The sequence below is a fragment of the Cavia porcellus genome, unplaced genomic scaffold (genome assembly GCF_034190915.1).
Source record: "Cavia porcellus strain 051 isolate PalLab524CR breed Dunkin Hartley unplaced genomic scaffold, mCavPor4.1 scaffold_17, whole genome shotgun sequence".
Lineage (NCBI taxonomy): Eukaryota > Metazoa > Chordata > Mammalia > Rodentia > Caviidae > Cavia > Cavia porcellus.
The window spans coordinates 69,690,063-69,709,624 of NW_026947500.1; the positions used below are offsets into that span (position 1 = coordinate 69,690,063).

General features: G+C 42.7%; 1 protein-coding gene across 3 annotated transcripts in view; it reads left to right on the plus strand.

The window, feature by feature from the left end:
- Nucleotides 1–19,562, plus strand: part of LOC100727722 (zinc finger protein 778-like) — a 26,977-nt gene continuing 7,415 nt past the window's right edge. For 2 of the 3 annotated variants that reach the window (XM_003461709.5, XM_063228617.1), the window contains exon 1: nt 1–396. The gene's annotated coding sequence lies outside the window, so the exon portion shown is untranslated. Of the gene's footprint in view, nt 397–1,591; nt 18,903–19,562 lie in introns of all 3 variants that reach the window. The other variant, XM_063228615.1, reaches the window with a different exon arrangement.

The following is a 19,562-nucleotide window of genomic DNA, read 5'->3' on the forward strand; positions in this document are numbered from 1 at the left end:
TCACCAGAGGGCGCCGTCGTCTTTGGAGGCGCCGGCGGCTCGGTGCTGTGTCTGGTCGCCTTCCTCATGGTGGGTCGTCTCAGTCGTCCCCAGCTGTCCTCCTGCGGGGGCGGGAGTCCTAGAGGTGACGGGAGTAGGGACGTCGGCGGCCTGCGGAGAGTGGAGAGCCGAGCTCCGGGGCTAGCGCATCCTGCGGGCGTGGCCGAGTCGGGGTCTGGGTGCCGGCGCCAGCGGTCCGGGTCCTGATTCCTGGTCCTGAAGAGCGCGGCGTGGGATGGATGTGAGCAGCCTTTCGGATTCTGTCCCAGAAGGAAAGGAATTTCAGCCGTTTAGTAACCTTGCGTCCGGCCCCAGCCCCTTTCCTCCTCAAGGATTTGGCGATTCCGGAGAGTTAAGGTGAGCGTGGAGTGAAAGTTGGTCCAAGAAGGCCACCTCTTCCTTTCCTTTCCTGCGCTTTCCTTTTCTTCTAATCATTGCTGTTGTTGTTATTCTTGTTACTCTGTGGCACTGGCGATTGAACCCAGCGCCTTTGCACTGAGCTGCACCCCCAACACCCCCCCCACCCTTTTTTTTTTTTTGAAACAAGGCCGCACTGAGTTGTCCAGGCTGAGCTCGAAATTTCTCTTCTCCTGCTTAAGCTTCCTACCAGACTACTGGGGTGACGGGTGTGCACCACTCTACCCATGACTGCTTTTTCTTTTGATACACAATATTGAAATGGAAAGATGAAGTCGATTCTTAGGCGTCTAGGGCGTTACTATTTCTTTATATAGGGGCAGCGGATTTAGCCCAGCGGAGTTTGCCTTGTCTGGCAAGCGCGAGGTCATGAGTTCGATCCCTGGTACCAAAAAAAGTTCTGTATATAGGTGAAAAGATGTTCAGCTATTCTCTTCATTTGGAGTCCCCAGGCCACACAGAGCTTTAAAACAGGTCTTCTGGAAGAAAGAAGTTTCACTACAGTGGTAGTAGATTAATTGATACTCATTATTAATGACAGAATATCAAGTGTATTCTTCCCAATTTTTTTAAATTAAAATTGAACCACCTGGTACAAGGAATACTCAATACAATGAAAATTTTAAGTATTATCTTTTTTTAAAATCAGATTTTATTGGTGCACTTTGGATATATATATAATGATCACATTCATCATAGAGAATTTGTACCTGTCCATGATATAACTTGATTCTTTTTTTTTTTTTGTGTGTGTGTGTGTGTGTGTGTGTGCGCGCCGGGGATCAAACTCACGACCTCGAGTTTGCCAAGCAGGCACTCATGCCACAGAGCTAAACCCCCGGCCTTTTTTTTTTTTTTTTTTTTTTCTCCCATTCCCCTACCTGCCTTCAAGCCCTCCTCCCTTCCCCATTTACAAAATCTTTGTTTCCATATTTTTCCTTTTCTCATTCTTTTTTACTTTTACTTTCACTTTCTTTCCTTTCCCCATCACCCCTCCTGTGTTCCCCTCCCCATTTGAACATTTTCTTCCTGTTTTATAATACCTAATACACATTTTGTAAGTACCTTCTTAAGTAAAATAGATTTATATATTTACTGTTTTTTTGTTTGTTTGTTTGTTTGTTGTTTGTACTAGGGATTGAACCCAGGGCTTCACAGTGACCTACGTCTCCAGCCACAGCCATCACCACCACCACCACCTGTTTTTGTTTTGGTTTTGAGACAGGATCTCACTAGGTTGCTAAGTTGCATGGACTGGGCTGCAATTTACAGTCCACCTGCCTCAGCCTCCCAGCTCCCAGAATACTATACTCTTTGATAGGCTTGTACAGATTTACCCATTGAGTTTATCACTTTTCATTTAATGGCGAACCATCATTTGTGTGTAAGTTGAACTTAAATTGCATACATGAAACTTTTCCTTTGATTACTGGGTATTACACCTCCTGAAGATGTCCAGCTGAACCATAGTATGATTTCACCTGAGAAAATTAAAAACATTAACGTTTACTTTGTGAAACACTAGAATTCTGCACATTATTCCTCTATATGCTTCCTGTGTTTTTGTATCTTAAGACTTATATATTGCAGTTGTTCATGTCTTTTTTTAGTTTAGAACAATCTCTGTTTTCTCTCTCTCTCATTTTGTGGTGCTGGGGATGGAATCCAGGCCTCATGCATGCTGAATGTGTGCTTTACCATAGAGAAACACCTGTACCCCCATTTAATTGACTTTTCAGGAGTCACATATTCTTGAGAAAGTCCTATGTTTTGCTATTTCTTACTGCTTTCTCATAGTATTTTAAATGTTCTTTATTGCTTGCTGTTTTCTCTAAACTTGTAATGGGCTCCAGGGGAGAGGTAGTAAACTTATATAAGGACTGATTATAAGTACTTTATGGTTTTTGGCCACATGATCTCAAATTTCTCAGTTTTGCTTTAATTCATGTCTATGGCTATTATTTTACTGATTTTTTTGAGACAGGGTCTTGCTATGTAGTGGTCTTGAATTCATGGTGATCCTCCTGACTCAGCCTCTTGAGTGCTGGGATTACAAGCATGCCTGACTGCTCATGGTTATTCTAACACAAGACTAGTGGTAAGCCAGTGCCAGTATAAAAAGCAGGATAGTTACCTTTAAAAGTGGACATAGGGACAAGAGACACACCCCATGCGCTCAAGGACTGTGATTGGAGATACTGGCTTCCGTCAGGCTGTCACTGGGACACTTTTTTTCCAAGGGTAGCCAGCATGGCAGGGAGAAACAGACACACAGCGAGCTCCCACAGGCCACCACTGGAAAAATAGACATAGGGGCTGGGGTTGTCGTTCAGTGATGGAGTGCTTGCCTGCCATTGCAAGAACCTGGATTCAATCCCCAGCACTGCAAAACTGCAATTTAATTTAATTTGAAAAGAGAGCCTAGATTTACCCTAAAGTACCAAAATGTTGTACTATACATCTCCTACAAGTATTTGCCAGAGGCTTCCGGGAATACGCTGTCTGTTATGGACACTTGAAGTATTATTGGGTCTGCTTGGTAATTTGGACCATGTGCTTGATAAATTTATACTTCACCATTAACTTGCTTTGGTATTCACTTGAAACTGGAAGCCTTTCAGGTACGTGACTACATAGATGTACTAAAGCACATTCTTGAAAATATTGCATCCAAAATTCAAAGGATGCTGGGCATGGTAGCACAGGCCAGCAGTCCTGGCACTTGGGAGGCTAGAGCAGGAGGATCACCCTTGTAAGTTAAGACCAGCCTGGGCTACATCATTCAAGACCAGCCCAAACTACATGGTATGACCCTATCTCAACTGAAAAAATAAAAACAAAAACCCACTAAAAATAAAAATTTAGGGCTGGGTGATATAGCTCCACTGCACAGCATCCACCTGGCAAGCACAAGGTGCTGAGTTCAATTCCCAGTACCCCTCCCCCCAATTCAAAAGCTCTATTGACCGTTCTGCCCATTTTTGGGCTGGTAGATTGGATGAGGTGCAGTATCTTACAGTAAAATCTTTGAGGGAACATCTTTACATGATCCGGACCGCTGATCCCCTAAAAGCTTTCTTTCACTCCTGAATTACCACCTTCTGTTTTGTATCTTTCTTCTAAAGGTATCTAAACTATTTTCTACTCCTTAGTCTGTTAGATACAATCAGCACGTCAGCACACACTACATTTGCAAATGTAGTGTTGTGTGGAATGTCCAGTCTTCTAGGACTACTGCTATACCAGAGCCTACAAATTTGATGTAGGCTGGGGCAGTGACATGACAGTACACCCGTACACTGTTGGTCCTCCCAGGTAAATGCTAATTGCTTTCTGTTTATTTTTAGCCAGTTCAGGAAAACAGAACTTAGCTTTGTCAGTACTTGCATGTCAAGTCATAGGGAATGTGTTGGTTTTCTTCTGTAAATGAGTATGTCTTAAAAAATAATTGGAAGTGGATTTAGTGATATATTCTGTCTCTTGGAAGGCTGAAGCAGGAGGATTGTGAGTTGGTAGCTAGCCTAGGCAATGTAACAAAACCTTGTATCCAAAAAAAAAAAAAAAAAAAAAATCCCAAAACAAAACAAAAAAATCAACAGTTGGAAGTTACTGCCTAAGTAAATTCATGATAACTGACTGTTAGCATTTGGCTCTTAAATATCCTTCCACCAAAGACCATGTCTTAAGGACTTGGTTCCTCACTTGTGACACTACTGGGAGATGCTACAAGCTTAAGAGTAGGGCCTGATTCAAGGAAGTCAGATCTGTAATGAATAGTGAGGCCTCTGCCCTTTTACACACTGTCTGCTTCCTAGCAACCATGAGGTAAGCAGCTTTCCTCTGCTATGTGCTTCTGCCCTAATGTACTTCCTTGTCATAGGCCTAAAAACCCCTGGACCAGTTGATCATGGATGGAAATCTCTGAAGCCAAAATAAATCTTTCTTCTTTATAAATTGGTTGTCTCAAGTATTTTCTTATAGCACCTGAAATCTGTCTTAACACAGTTTTATTCTTCAAGATCTAGGTGATTCCTGTACTGGCCAATGTGGGAGATTAAATTGAGATGAATTAAGTGTTATGATTCCTGATTATTTGAAGTGTTTGAGGGGTTTTTTGTTTTTGTTTTTATTGGTTTTTTTCTTAGTCATCTTTCTGCCACTGAACATAATACCTAATACCCACAATTTAGAGGAGAAGAGATTTATTTTGGCTTAGGATTTTTAGAGGATTCAGTCCATAGTTGGCTGGCTCTAAGTCAGAAAGAAATGATGGAAGTGTTTGATAAATGTACATTGCTTATCTCATGGTGTCCAGGAAGCAAAGAAGACAGAGCAGAGCTGGGGAAGGAGATAGACATTTCAGGTAAATGCCCCCGCTGACCTGCTCTTCCATCCAGCCTCCACCTGTAACAACACTCCCAGCTGTTAATTCATTGGGGCATTCATATACTTAGGAGTGTAGTTCCCATATGATCTAATCACCTTCCAGAAGCCCAGTCTCTGAACACGTGAGCCTTTAGGGAGAGATATAAATCTAAATTATAACATTCTGTCTCTGGTCCCCAAAAGACTCATCCATCTCTTTACACAAAATACATTTAATCTACCACTTGTATCACCAAAGCCTAACAGTTTCAACAAATCCAGTCTCCTGTGAGACTAGAGGCAAACTCTTAGATGTGAGACCCTGTAGACATCAAAGGGGAAGTTAAATACTGCTAATATACAATGACATAGGGAAAATTCCCATTCTAATAGAAAGAAAATAGGGGCTAAGAAGGACTGGGAAGAAAGTAGCATGGAGATCCAGCAGGGCAAACATTAAATCCCGTAGTTCCATGTGTACCACCCTGGAGCACTTTGTGGTAAGAGTGTCTCCACTATTCTTGCAGCTTGAACCACTGCCTCCCAGGTCTTCTGAAATCTTGGTGGAAGACTCCATGACCACATAACCCTTGCATTCAGCTTTCCTAAAAAACCAACACCATATAGATGATACTGAGGTCTGCCACCAGCTCATGCCATAATCAGGTACCCTTGGACCATGGAAGCAGAGGCCTATGAGTGCCTAGATGGCTGAGCACTGAAACAAATCCCAAGAACCCAATTCCCTACTCATTTCTGGAGCAGGGGGTCCAGGGTGTCTTCTCAGATGAAAGTTTTATAGTTTATACCCTTGAGCTTGTGAACAATAGATTCCTGCTGATTCTTGACATACCCTCAAGCCATCTCTCCTGTAATCTTGATGAAAAATATTTTTAATTTTAGTATTAATTGTTTCAATGGCCACACTCTCCAGGGGCCCAACTTTCCAGGTTGTTCATTTTCTTGAAAATGAAAACTTTTTACCTCCTGACTCTCATATTTGCTCCTGATTCTCACTATAAATCTGACTAAAAACTGATACTACACATATAACATCCTAAACATTGAGCTGCTTTGAAATTTCTTCTACCAGATTAAATTAGCCCACCTCATTTCAGTCTCTCAAAAAAGTCTGAGGACATAGGCAGACTGAAAACATGTTTCAGCCAGGTGTACATACATGGGGTCTGCTGAACTGCCAGTGAGGTCTTTGTTCCCAACTGAACTTCCATGAGGTCGGTCTTTGCTGTCCACATTTCTGTAAGCATGCTTGTCTTCAGAGCTCTGACCAGAATCTCCGAAGCTTGGCTTACAGCATTCTAGGGCTTCTCTGCAAACCTGTCCTTTCCAGCAAACCACTTCCAAAGCTTCTAAACCATGTGGTCACAGCAACCCCACTCGTGGTACCAAAACCTGTGTTAAGTCTCTTTCTCATCACTGGACACACAGGAGATTCTGATGTCAGATAGTCTTTCTCAGTGACAGTATATTCATCCCTCCATGAATGTTCTGTGATTTATGGTTTATTATGTAAGAGGGTAGGGATTTCTTTCTTGTACCTCTTTCTGTCAAAAGCTTTCATCTTCTCAGTCAAAAAGCAAATTTAAGGGATTCTGCCAGTTGCTTTGAATGTCTGTATGCCAAGTATGCATTAAAGAAATAGGAAAATAATCATACTGTGGGTCTGTAGTTCAGTTGGGCCCTCTGTGGATTAAGAATTGTTAAAAGGTTAACTGTGGGGTCATAAAATTACAGTGTTTATTTTTCCAAACAACAATTCGTGAATTGAGCGCCTCCACATTGTAAGTGGCTTAGAGGCTGTGATAAGGGCAGAACATGAACATAAAATGCAGAATATACGAGCTCAGTTTTAGTTACACAGCGCCCTGGTTTGGTCTATTCGATTTATAAGTGCCTAGATATAACTGTAGATAGAGGTTTCTGGCTGGATAGCCTTATATTTCATTCGTTTGATTTTTGCTTTAAAGAATAAAATCTCAACACACAACAATTAGGGAGTAACAATGTTATATACATTGCACATTGTTATCTTCAGATTGATTACTTAGAATATAAGACATCTGCATTTAATCGTCCAAACTATACTAGCACAAACCTTTCTCTTCAATGAACTCAGAGAAATCACTAATACAACTGTCCTATCTTTTGTGTGATGTTTCTTTCAGCTTCTTATATTAGTGAGACAGTACAATCTTTAAACATGTATGTCTTATTTATTTCACTGAATATGGTCTCAAGTTGTATCCATTTAACTATAAAAGTCTACAGATTATCCTTCTTTATGGTTGTGTGGTACTCCATTGTATAAAAGTACATATTTTTTATCCATTACTCAGTTGATGGACTTTTAGGTTGTTTTCATGATCTAACTCTTACAAATTGTGCTGCTGTAAACATGGGTGCACATATATCTCTGCATTATGATGTCTTTTATTCTTCTGGGAAGATATCCAGAAGAGGAATAGCTGGGTCAATTGGGACTTCCAATCCTAGTTTTTTGAGGAATCTCCACACTGATTTCCATAGTGGTTGTCCGAATCTACACTCCCATTCATAGCCCATCCAACTTTTGTCATTGTTGGATTTCTTAATAACCTTTCTGGAGTGAAAGTGGGACCTCAGTGTTATTTTAATTTGCATCTCTTGTATGACCAGTGGGATGTTGAACATTTTTTCATGTATTTATTTGCTATTTGTATTTCTTCATCTGAGATGTGTGTATTCAACTCAGATGCCCATTTTCGGTGTGGGTCTTAAATTTAAGATGACTTGATTTTTCTTTTTAGTTCTTTATAGTAGATAGTAGAGGAGCAGCTGGCAAACATTTTCTCCCACATTGTGAGTTGTCTGTTTACTCTGTTGGTGGTTTTCTCACTGTGGAAAAAGCTTTTTAATAAGATAAGATCCCATTTGTTGATTCTTTGTGACAGTTCCTGTGTGACTGGGGTTTTGTTCATTAAGTCTACACCTGTGTAGTTTTACCTACTCTATTTTCAGGTAGATTTACTGGTTTTTAAAAAATATTTAGATCTTTATCCATTCCAAATTTAGTTTAGTGCATGGTGAAAGCTATGGGCCCAACTTTAATCTTCAGCCTATGCAGAGCCAACTTTTTCAGCGCTGTTTATTAAAGAGGCTTTCTACCAGAGAATGTGTTGGGTACTTTTGTCAAAGATAAGGTGTCTTAATGTGTCTGCACTTGTTTCTGCATTTTCTAATCTGTTCCATTGGTCTTTGGGTCTGTTTTTTTTTTTTTTTTTTTTTTTTGGCAGTACCAAGTTGGTTTTTTGTCACAGTAGCTTTATAGTATAATTTAAAGTCAGGGATTGTGATACCCCTATCTTGCCTTTGTTGCCCAGGATTGCCTGTGCTATTCTAGGTCTCTTCTGGTTCCAGATGAATTTTAGGACTGTTGTCTCTAATTCTGTGAGATACGCTATCGGAATTTTGATTGGAATTGCATTGAGTCTGTATTTTCTTTCTCTTGTCTAATTGCTCCAACTAAAATTTCCAGGACTATGTTGAATAAGAGTAGAGACAATCAACTAGCGATTTCTTATTGCTTATTTTTTTTGAAATTATGTATTATTTCTACCCTTTTTATTTTTTGTGTTTTTTTCTCTTTAAATAAAATTTTTTTTAAAATGGAGACAGTGGACATCCTTGTCTTGTTCCTGACTTTAGAGTGAAAGCTTTCAGTTTTTGTCTATTTAGTGTGATGGTGGCTGTTGGTTTGTTGTAGATGGCTTTTATCAGATTGAGAAAGATCATCTATTCAAATTTTCTATAGGGTTTTTATCATGAAGGGGTGCTGGACTTTGCCGGAAGTTTTTTCTGCATCTATTGAGATGATCAGGTGATTTTTGACCTTGGTCTGTTAATAGGAGTATTACATTTGTTGGTTTACATGTGTTGGACCATCCCTTCCTCCCTGTGATGAATCCCACTTGATTATGATGTATAATCTTCTAGATGATTTACTGTATTTTGTTTGGCAGTATCTTATGCATCTATGTTCATTAAGAAAATTGTCCTGTTTTGTTTTTTAGTTGGGTTCTTTTTTGGTTTTGGTATCAGGGTAATGCTTGCTTCCAAGAATGAATTTGGGAGTATTGCTTCCCTTTCAATTTCATTGAAGAATTTGAGAAGTAATGGTAAATTTCTTGTGGAATTCATCAGAACCTGGGCTTTTCTTTGTTGATAGGTTTTCAATTACATCTTGGATTTCATTGATTGATACTAGTTTATTTATATTGATGTTTATATCATTATTCACCTTTGGTAATGCTTATGTATCTAGGAATCTGCCCATTTTTTTCTGTATTTTCCGTCTTGTTAGAATGCAAGTTTTCAAAGTAGAGGTAAGATCATCTTCTGAATTTTTTGCAGGATCTGTTGTGATTTCGCCCTTTTCATATCTAATTGCATGGATTTGAGTCTTTCTTTTTTTTGATAAAGTTGGCTAACGGTTTGTTAATTTTAATCCTTCAAAGAACCAACTCTTGATTCATTAATTTCTTTGTTTTTTTTTTTTTAGTCTCCAATGTATTAATTTCTGCTCTGATCATTATAATTTCCTCCCTTGTACAAGATTTTGGCTTACCTGCCCTTCTTTTTAGATGTTTGAGGTTCGCCATTAAGTTGTTTATATGCACTTGTTCTGTTTTCCTTATATGAGTATTTACTGCTATAAATTTCCCTCTTAGGGCTGCTTTCATTGTGTCCCATAGGTTAGAGTGTTATTATCATTTATCTGGAAAAACTGTCTAATTTCTTCTTTAATTTTATCTGTGACCCACTGGTTGTTTAAGATGGTGCTTTATAATTTCCATGTGTTTATGAAGTTCTTCTGGTTTCTTTTGTCATGGATTTCCAATTTCAAAGCACTCTGGTCTGATAGTATGCATGGGATAATTTAAATCCCTTTGCATTTACTTAAGCATGTTTTGTGAGCCAGTATGTGATCTATTTTGGAGAACATCTCGTGTGCAGTTGAGAAGAATGTATATTCTGATATTGTAGGGTGGAACATCCTATAGACCTCTACTAAGTTCATTTGTTCAAAAGTTTGGTTCAGCTCGATATTTCATTATTGATTTTTTTGTCTAGTTGATCTACCTTTTTGTGACAGTGAGGTATTGATATCTCCCAATACAATTGTGTTAGGGCTTACTTGATGTCTTAATTACTTTATGCTCATCACTGAGACAAAATACCTGAAGCCCAAAGTTGAGAAAGGAAAGGTTTATTTCTTATAGTTTTTGGAGGTTTCAGTCCATACTCAGTTGGCTCCAAGGCAGGTGGGCATGTCTGGGCCACAGTTCATGGCGGCTGCAAACAGCAAACCGGAACCAGCAAAGAGCAAGACACACCTTCTTCCTGCCATTACATCACATCCTGGCTCCACCCCTATGTGGGTGGAGCACTGACACCATCAATCCAAGCACTATACAATGAACAATCACAAATGAACAATGCAAACTCATGAGGCCTGGGGGCCACAGACATAAACCATGACATTTGATTTTTCAAGTCCATTAGTATTTGTTTTAGAGAGTTGGGTGCACTGGTATTTGTTGCATATATATTTCTGACTGTTATCTCTTCTTCTTGGATTATTCCCTTTATAAGAATGTAGTGATCTTCTTTACTTCTCTTAATCAGTCTTGGCTTGAAATTCACTTTGTCTGCAAATAGAACACTGCTGCCCCAGCTTTTTTCTGGATTCCTGTCACACAGAGTATTATTTTCCATCCTGTGACTTTCAGTCAATGAATTTGTTTTTGAATTCAATGTGTTCCTTTATGCAGCATATTGTTGGACTTTGTTTCTTGATCCATTCTGTCAGTCTGTGTGTTTTAACATGACTGGCTATCCTATGTGTTGACTTGTCCTTACCATGATTTTTCATGATGTTGGCTTCCCCACCTACCCGCCTTTTTCCCTTCCCTCTGATTGTTTGCCAGCTGGATTCCTTCTGTTGGGGTTCATTTTGGAGAACTTGTTTGGTGGCTATAAATTTCCTGGGCTGTTCTTTGTCATGGAAGTATCTTATTTGTCCATCAGTTTTGAAAGATAGTTTTTCAAGGTACATCAATCTGGAATGAAAGTTGTTTTCCTTTATAAGTTGAAATACTTCACTCTAAGCTGTCCTTGAGAGTTCATGCTAAGAAGTCGGCTGTGATTCTGATGGGCTTTCTTTTATAGGTGATTTGTCTCTTTTCTCCATTTAGGGGAAATTCTTAGGATTCTATTCTTTAGGATTCATATTTAGGATTCTATTCTATTGTGTTGAATTTCTGGAGTATTGACTATGATATGCCTGACTATACATTTTTTTCAATCATGGCTAGTTAGAGTTCTATATTCCTCATGTATCTGTTTGTCAAATTCTTTTTCTCTACCAGTTTTCCATCATGATGTCCGTGAACATTTTCTTCATGTTATTTGTGATATCTCTTGCTTTTTCATTGACTCCAATCAATCTTAATTTATTCTTCCTTGTCTCATCTGTCAGCTGCTGGATTGATTTCCGTGCTAGTACTAAGAAACCTGTTTTTCCCTGGTCACTAACTGCAAGCCTGTCTTCAATATCTGAGATCCTGTTCTCACTTGGCCTAATCTGCTTTGAATACTCTCACTGGAGAGTTTATTCTCCTGAATACCTTCTTGAATCTGCTTTATGGGTTCCATTTCTTTCCTGTGCTGAGCTTTCATAATTTTCTTAAACTTGTGTACTTTTTTGTCTGTATCTGCTCTAGCATCACTCAACAGGGTCTTTATTGTGGATGTCATCTCTGTAGTTATCTGAGAGATTATTTCTGATTGCAATTTTTCCAGAGCCTCATTCAATTACTTTGTTGTTTCCACATCAGAGAGGCCTGGTGGGCGCCTTTCTGACTATCTCGCCTTGTTGTCCCCTGAAATTTGTCTTTGGCATACTCAGTGTTTAGGGCTGTATTTTGTTTAAGTCTCTTCTTATTTCCTTTTCTTTTCTCTTTCTTTCTTGCTTTCTTTCTTTGTTTTTTAACTCCTGAGGTGATGCTTATAAATTGCCTGTGATGAGTTGCTTTATTGCTAGTATTTAGGACCCTTAGGTGATATCGACTCTCTGAGGTGTCTTCCAGGTATAGCTGGTTTATAGGTTTTGAGTCTGTTGGAAGATCTCACCTCCAGTTTGTTGGCGATGAGAAGCTGTTGTTCATTTGGCCCAGTCTTTGGCTCTGTGCCACTACAGTATTTTCTGTGACCCTTGGTCAGTCTCAGTCATGAAATACCAGGACCAACAGCTGTTTAGAGTAATTATGTCAGTAGTTTGGCTACAATGATACTAATAGCATCAAACACAGCCTAGAGAATGACAGACTGAGCTAACAGTTAACTTGCCGTTTTTAAACATATAAACTAGATTTGTAGTTGTAGCAAAATCTAAAAGTAGAAAATTATATGCAGTATACAATGATATGTCAATCTGTATGTCAATTTTGCTCTCAGGAGTTAAAATTTAATACAGTTTCAGGAGAAAATAGAGAATTGGGAGAAAGAGGAAGAGATTAAAAGTAAGGTCGGGGGATCACATACACTTTGGGAAACTCCTGTAGAAGACTAAAGGGAAAGATAAGAACAGCACAGAGCCAGGGGAGGCCAGAAACACGTTTATACCTGTGTAAAAATAAGATCGAACAGTGAGGGAGAAAGAAAGGAGAAAAAAACAAAAATTAAAACTAAAAGACAAACACAAGGGAGAGGAGGAAGAAGACAAACAAAGTCTCCTTCCAGGAGTGTCCAGGTCTGTCTCTGCTTTCCCTGACGGAGAACCAGGGAGACAGCACAGAGGGAGCTGTGCTGATCCATCCCAGCACACCCGCAGCGGGGTAGTGGGCACTCTCGGGAAGCCTGTACATTCTGGAGACAGCACGTTTGGCTCCCCCTCTGCCAAGCACCGACTGCGGGTCTGAGCCCCTCAGGTGCCCAGTAGAGGGAGCAGCCACGATTCTGAGTTCTGTCCTCAGGCTGCCCATCTCCAGGATGGCTCCAGGCAGATTGTTTTCTCCCGTGGAGAGCGAGCCCCTGCGCTCCCGCCAGTCAGGGGAGTCCTTCACCGCGCTGCTCCCTTTCCTGCTGTGTCTTTCTGCAGAGACTTCGGGATCCCCGTCCATCCCCGTCACCATGCCTGGGCATCCACGGGCCCAAACTGCTCCTCTCACACCCAGAATCCCGTCTCGGGGAGAAGGCGCCACCAGCTGCGTCCTTCTTTGTTGAGTTTTCTCTCTTCACTCTCTCCAGGGGCATCATTTCGTGCTTCAGATTCTTCCCGGACCCAGGCACCCACTTCCCTCCCCCTTGTCTTCCTCATGTCGCTGTGTTCCAGGGTCTGGACAGCAGCTCTCAGAAGGCTTGTCAGCTCTACTACTTACTACTCTGTCATCTTCTGGTCTCTTGGGTTGTTTTGGGGGTTTTTTTTAAACTATAGGCATTTATAAGAAACAGCTTCAGAAAGCTGGGCATTTAGCTGTCTGGCATAAGTACCTGTCTGGCAAGCATGCAGTTGTGAGTTTAATACCAAGTACCAGAAGAAAAAGAAGCGACTAGTTTGCTTGTGGTTTTCAAATCAAACTACTTTAAATTCACACTGAGAACTAACTAGTTTGACTGTTCAGAAATTCTTTGTGCATAGTTCTTTACTTAATTTACTTTAACTCAGTCTATCACTTGACTCTAATAAACCTCTGGATCAGCTGGTGGGCCACTGTATTATTTTGAGTCACCAGGATTTCTTGTCATCTCAAGGCCATATGGGTACTTGATGTCCACTGTTAATCACTCTGCTGAGTACAGATCTCTGGTGAAGGCTGGAGCAAGATTTATAGTGTGGATAGAGGTAGGGGTGTGGGGTCAGTCCTTTGATGAAGGAGCACTAGGGTCCTATAGTAGCTTCTGTGTGCTGATTGGATAAAAAGGTCTGAATCTGCACTGCAGTATCTCAAGTCAGATTTTTGGCTATCATGTTGGAAGCTTCCTTGTTTTACAAATTAAACAGTATTCAGATGGACACAGGGGCTCACAGTGGCCAGCAGCCACAGCCACATCTAGCCATCCTGCGCATTTTTTGTTTGTTTGGGGAGGGGAGGTTGTTTTTGAGACCAGGTCTTGCTATGTAGTTTTGAATTCACTTTAGGTGTGAATTTACTGTAGTTCAGACTGGCGTTGAACTCACAGCAACCCTCCCGCCTCAGCCTCCCAAGTGCTAGGATTACAGGTGTGTGCTACCAGGCCCAGTTCAGTCCAGCTGTTTTTGTGCATAAATTTGTCGGAGTCTTTCATTAGGCAGTGCAAAAGATTGAACCCATGAACTACGTCCATAGCCTTTTTATTTTATTTCTAGACAGGGTCTGATGAAATCACTAAGTTACTCAGACCGTGCTTGAATTTGTGATCCTTCTGCCTCAGTCTCCCAGAGTGCTAGGATTGCAGGCATGCACCACCACACCTAGTTTGTACATGAAGTCTTACTGGACACAATTATATTTCTTTACCAGTTTTCTATAACTCCCATGCTAAGTTGAAACACAGGCTATGTGGCCTGCAATGCCTAAACATATATTATGTGGTCTGTTAGAGTCGGGTTTGTTAATTACTTACCTGTTTCATGCCTTGGGATCCCATGATCGGTTTGCTGTGGGTCAAAGCATTGTGATATCTCCCCTGGCTATTGTTCATTGTGTTGGTTTTTGAGACAGAGTCTCACCACGTAGCCCAGGCGGGCCTCAATCTCACAGTGATCCTCCTATGTCAGCCTCCTAACTGCTAGGATTACAGGTGTGAGCCATCACTCCTGGCTCCTGTTCTTTTAAAAAAAATTATTACTGTTATTTTGTGGTAGTAGAGGTTGAACCCCTTTGTACAGAACTATGTCTACCCCTTTTTTTATCTTTTATTTTTAGGGTCTTGCTAAGTTGCTCAGTGTGGCCCTCCTTCCTCAGCCTCCCAGAGTTCTGGATTTTATAGGTGTGCATCACCATATCCAGCTACATCGTTATTTTTTTTTTTTTTAAGAAAAGAGTCTTACTCTGTTGCATAGGCTGACACTGAACCCCTGGGGTCAATTGATCCTGCTAACTTGACACCCTGAGTAGCTGAGACTCTAGGTGCTTGCCACTGAGTCCAGATATTGTTCTTGACACAGTAATTGATGGGCATAGTTCACCTCTGCTTATTCAGTACCCCCTTGAGTCCTTGGTTCCTTGTCAACTCCACTGAAATCCAGGAGCTCAGGTCTGTGACAGTTTCCTTTGAAGTCATACCTGTCCTGTAAAAGAGAATTCAGCAGAGCTTTACAAGGATGGAGGTGCTTATCTCGTTAATCTGGAGAGGAGTGCCTTCTGACCCCAGCACAGGAGGGAGGGGTAAGCTCCACAGGAGGGACTTCTTATTTTTTTGCAGTGCCAGGGCTGGAACCTGGGGCCTCATCCACCCTGTGCATACTTTCTGCTCCTGAGCTATGTCTCCAAACCTTTTTAAGTTTACTTTGAGATAGGGTCTCACTAAGCTGCCCAGGCTGGCCTCAAACCTGTGACTCTCCTGCATTAGCCCCAGAGTAGCTGGGAGCATAGGTGTGCACTCAGGTTTATCACACAGGCCTTTCTGTCTTGCTTTGTGGTAATGGAGATTGACCAAGAGCCTTTGTACTTTTCCTGCTAAGAAAAGTCAGGGTGTCTATGAAGCTCTCAGGTGTTAGTAGCATCTGAGTCCGAGCAGCTAGACATTGCATTCCTCGTTTAATGCCCTCAGTTTTCATGGATCAGTGCCTTTAACTTCCCCTTGGATTTTAGTCTGTGACTTTGACTGTGTTGAGATTTAACCTGTACAACTAAATTGTGAGTTTTATTGTCTAGCCCCAGGGCCACAGATGACACCATTTTCTAAAGGCGGTCTTAAGAAACTCAGTTTCTCGAGTCTTGACTGGGTCTGAAAGGTGAGAGATCTAAGCTTGTCGCTTCTTGTGCAGATGCATAATTAAGAAGGTTCCATCCCTTACCTCACTGCAGCCTCCATGGGCACCCTTACTGTTGTCATGACTCAGAGCAAGACTCACTCGAGGCCTCAAGGCAAATGTGCCGATGGGCAGCTCATCAGAATCAGCCACAAGTGATAGCTGATCCCATGGGCAGGAGCCTTAGCTCTCTGCTCACCTGAGGGCGTGGCCAGGCCAGTCCGAAAAATGTAAATCTCACGTCCCAGGTTCCTCTTCTAGGATCACTGTACAATTCTGTATAAGTCAAGAGCCCACAAAGGGACAACAGTTATTCCTTGATTGTTTATTTAGCAGTGCTGGTGCTAGAACCCAGAGTGTCTTGCATGCTGGACAAGCACCCTAACACTAAGCCATGCTCTCTGCCTGTTTTAAACAAGAAGGATGTAAGAAACTTTTTTTATGGTGCAGGGATGAATAAGAAACATAAAAATTAAAGGCAGTTTTTTTACTTGTAAGCATTAACTGTGCTACACACTTTACATGTGGCCCAAGACAACTCCTCTTTGATCACTGTGGCCCACACAAGCCAAAAGGTTGGATACCCATGAGAGTTAAGACCTAGTACCTGGAATCTTAGACACTTTCTTGTTGCTGGGACAGAATACTCAACACCCACAACATAAACAAGGAGTGATGTATTGTGGCCTGACACACAGTGTCTAAGCACAAAGCACAGTGAAGGCTCCCGGTGAGGAACGCTGCTGCCCTCACAGCTGCTGGGAAGCAGAGAGAAGCAAGGAGCCAGCGAGGGAGCTAGCGCCTCCCAGGTCGTGCCCGAAGTGACCCACCTCTCCTGAGCATGCCCTCTTCCTACAGCAGGTCAGCAGCACCACCCAAGCCACTCCCCTTCCGGAAGCTTTCCTTGATGCACGAGGCCTTGGGGGACACCAGATGAAAGCCCAGCGTCAAGGAAGGGAAGCATATTCCAGCCCTCCACCCTAGACGCGGCTTCCTCAGGTGTTGCTGGGCTGAAGACACCAGTGCCCTCTGTTGGAAGGCGGACACGGGGGCTTGGTTGTCTGGGCCAGCAGTGGTCAGCAGTCACAAGACCAGCATTGTCCAAGCCTGTGGAATGCCAGCCAACACTGGCTGGTGGGCAAATCCACACAAGAACCAGAGTGTTGAATGTGCACAGCCGGTGGCCGTGAAAGTGGTCTCTGCAGTACAGACAAGCCAGGAGAGGCAAGTGAGGTGTGAAGAGACACAGTCCCCCACCCGTGGGTCGCACAGTAGTGACAGCGCACTACCGTACGCAGGGCTCAGGGCTGTATTTTGTAATGCATATTGTTTTAGTTACTTTTTACTCGTTGCTAAGACAAAATACCTGAAGCCCAAAGTTGGGAAAGGAAAGGTTTATTTCTTACAGTTTTTGGAAATTTCAGTCCACACTCAGTTGGCTCCAAGATAGGCAGGCATGGCTGGGCCGCAGTTCATGAACCAGCAGAGAGAAAAACACACCTTCTTCCTGGTTACATCACATCCTGGCTCCACCCCTAGGTGGGTGGAGCACTGACACAATCAATACAAGCACTAGACAATGAACTATCACAAATGCACAATGCAAACTCATGAGGCCTGGGGGACACAGACATAAACCATGACACACATTTACTTCACTGTTACCCCAGTGTACATTGGCATTGTTGAGAAAGGACCTCCATTGTTTGTTAGATGTCAGTCCCTGGGTGCCTCTCGTGGGCCAGTCTCTGTGCTGACAACAGGTACATGGGGAGTGGGGTGGAGCTCAGTGGTGGAGCTCTTCCCTGCTGTGGGTGAGGTCCTGGGTCCCTTCTGTGTCTCCAGCACATAGAACAGAGGCAGAGAATGAAGGAAGGAAGGAATGTGCCCATGACAGGCAGAATTCTCCAAAAACACAGGGGATCCTAACTTTGGACCTTGTCAAAAAGAATTACTAAAGCTGGGTGTGGCGGCACACAGTGGTCTATAATCAGTTACTCAGGAAGCTGAGGCAGGAGAATTGCAAGTTCAAGGCTATGTAGGCAGACCCTGTCTCAAGGACTGTGGATAAAGCTCAGAAGAGTTCTAAATTCAATCCCCAGGACTTGAAAATAAAATACTACTACCCCTGGGTATAGTAACTGTAATCTCAGCACTTGGGAAGGCTGAGGCAGGAGTGTCGCCAAGTCCATCCTTTGTGAGACTTCGTCTGAAAATAAACGAAGACTGGGGATGAGCTCAGTCTGAACTTCTGGGCCCCAGTCCAGTCCCTGGTACCAGAGGCAGAGAGTGGAGTGGCAAAAACCAAGATAATTATTCTTCACCCCAATTCATCAGTATTCGCTGGGCACTAAGCTTTGATGAGATAACTTGATTTCTTACCCTGTCATAAAGTTCAGAGTGGAAAACTACTCATCCAAAAAGGGTACGAATATTCTCCAGCTTGTGATGAACTGAATGAAGATTCAGATTTTTGGTTTAAGTTTTAATTTATTAAAACTAAAAAATTAGAAAATATCTATATTTTCTATGGCAGTACTGATGCATATCAGTCAGGACTTATTAAAGAAACAGCTATAACACAAGAACTATATACAAGAAGTTACAAGATTGGCTCACAATGGTCGGCCACAGAGGGAGCCTGCAGGTGTCACGTGCTGGAGGCTGGAGGGTGCAGCCAAGGGCTGGAGCTCACTGCAGTGTCCTGTGCAAGTCCAGTCAGAAGGCTGCTGGGTCTGTGACAGGATGCTGGAAATTCAGTGGAAGTCTGAAGGGTGCCAGGCAGAAGCCTAACAGTCTGTGCGGCAAGCCAGGAGAGGGCATCCAGCTGAAGACAGCCGGGCTCCTCCCAAGACCAGCAGGCCTTCCGCCTGCTTTGCCTTTTACTGTGTGCAGGCTGCGCCCTGGGGCGGGTGTAGCGCTCACACCAAGGCGCCTCCTCTTGCTCAGGCTGAGATCTGAGCCGCTGAGTTAAACTTCTGAGCTTCTCAAGGTGACACAGTGTTCCAGAGTGCTAACCGGGTGTCCTTTGCACCCCAGGACAGCAGCTGCTGCGGCACTACCCCAGGTAAGCTTCTGGACTCCTCAGGCTGATGCGACGTGCAAACACTAACAGCAGGCCTGCGGACCCAGCCCTCGGGGTGCTGTCAACAGGAGCCAGCCTGGGCTCCATCTCAAAATGCCCTTAATCATACTCCACACGAGGGGGTCAGTAGCATGTGGCCAGTGGCCACTGTACTCCCCAGAGCAGGTCTAGACTGACTGCTGGCCAGCTGTGGTACTCACAAAATGAGGAGACCAGGCTTAGGCACTGGCCGCTGCGCTCCATCCGGGTCACCACTTTGTTTTGTGTCCAGATGACGTGGGAAGTTACCTGTAGTCTGAGGCTGTATTTTCTCATCAAGTAGGGGAGTGAGGTACACGGTGAGGGGCTGGTAGGGTAAATAAGTGAGCTCATATGTGGAGCCTCCTAATGAAAACTGAGACATTGGTCCGCTGTAGGTGATGGCAGGCTAGTCACATTACAGAAGATGCTGATTGATTGAGACAGGTTATCACCATGTATTCCAGGCTGGCCTTGAACTCACTGTGTAGTCCAGGATATCCTTGAAATTTCATTGATCCTCCTGCCTCAGCCTCCCAAGTGCTGGGTCTATAGGCATTGACACCAAGAGCAGACTATTTTGTTTTGCACCAGGGATCAAACACCACCTCGTGCTTGCCAGGC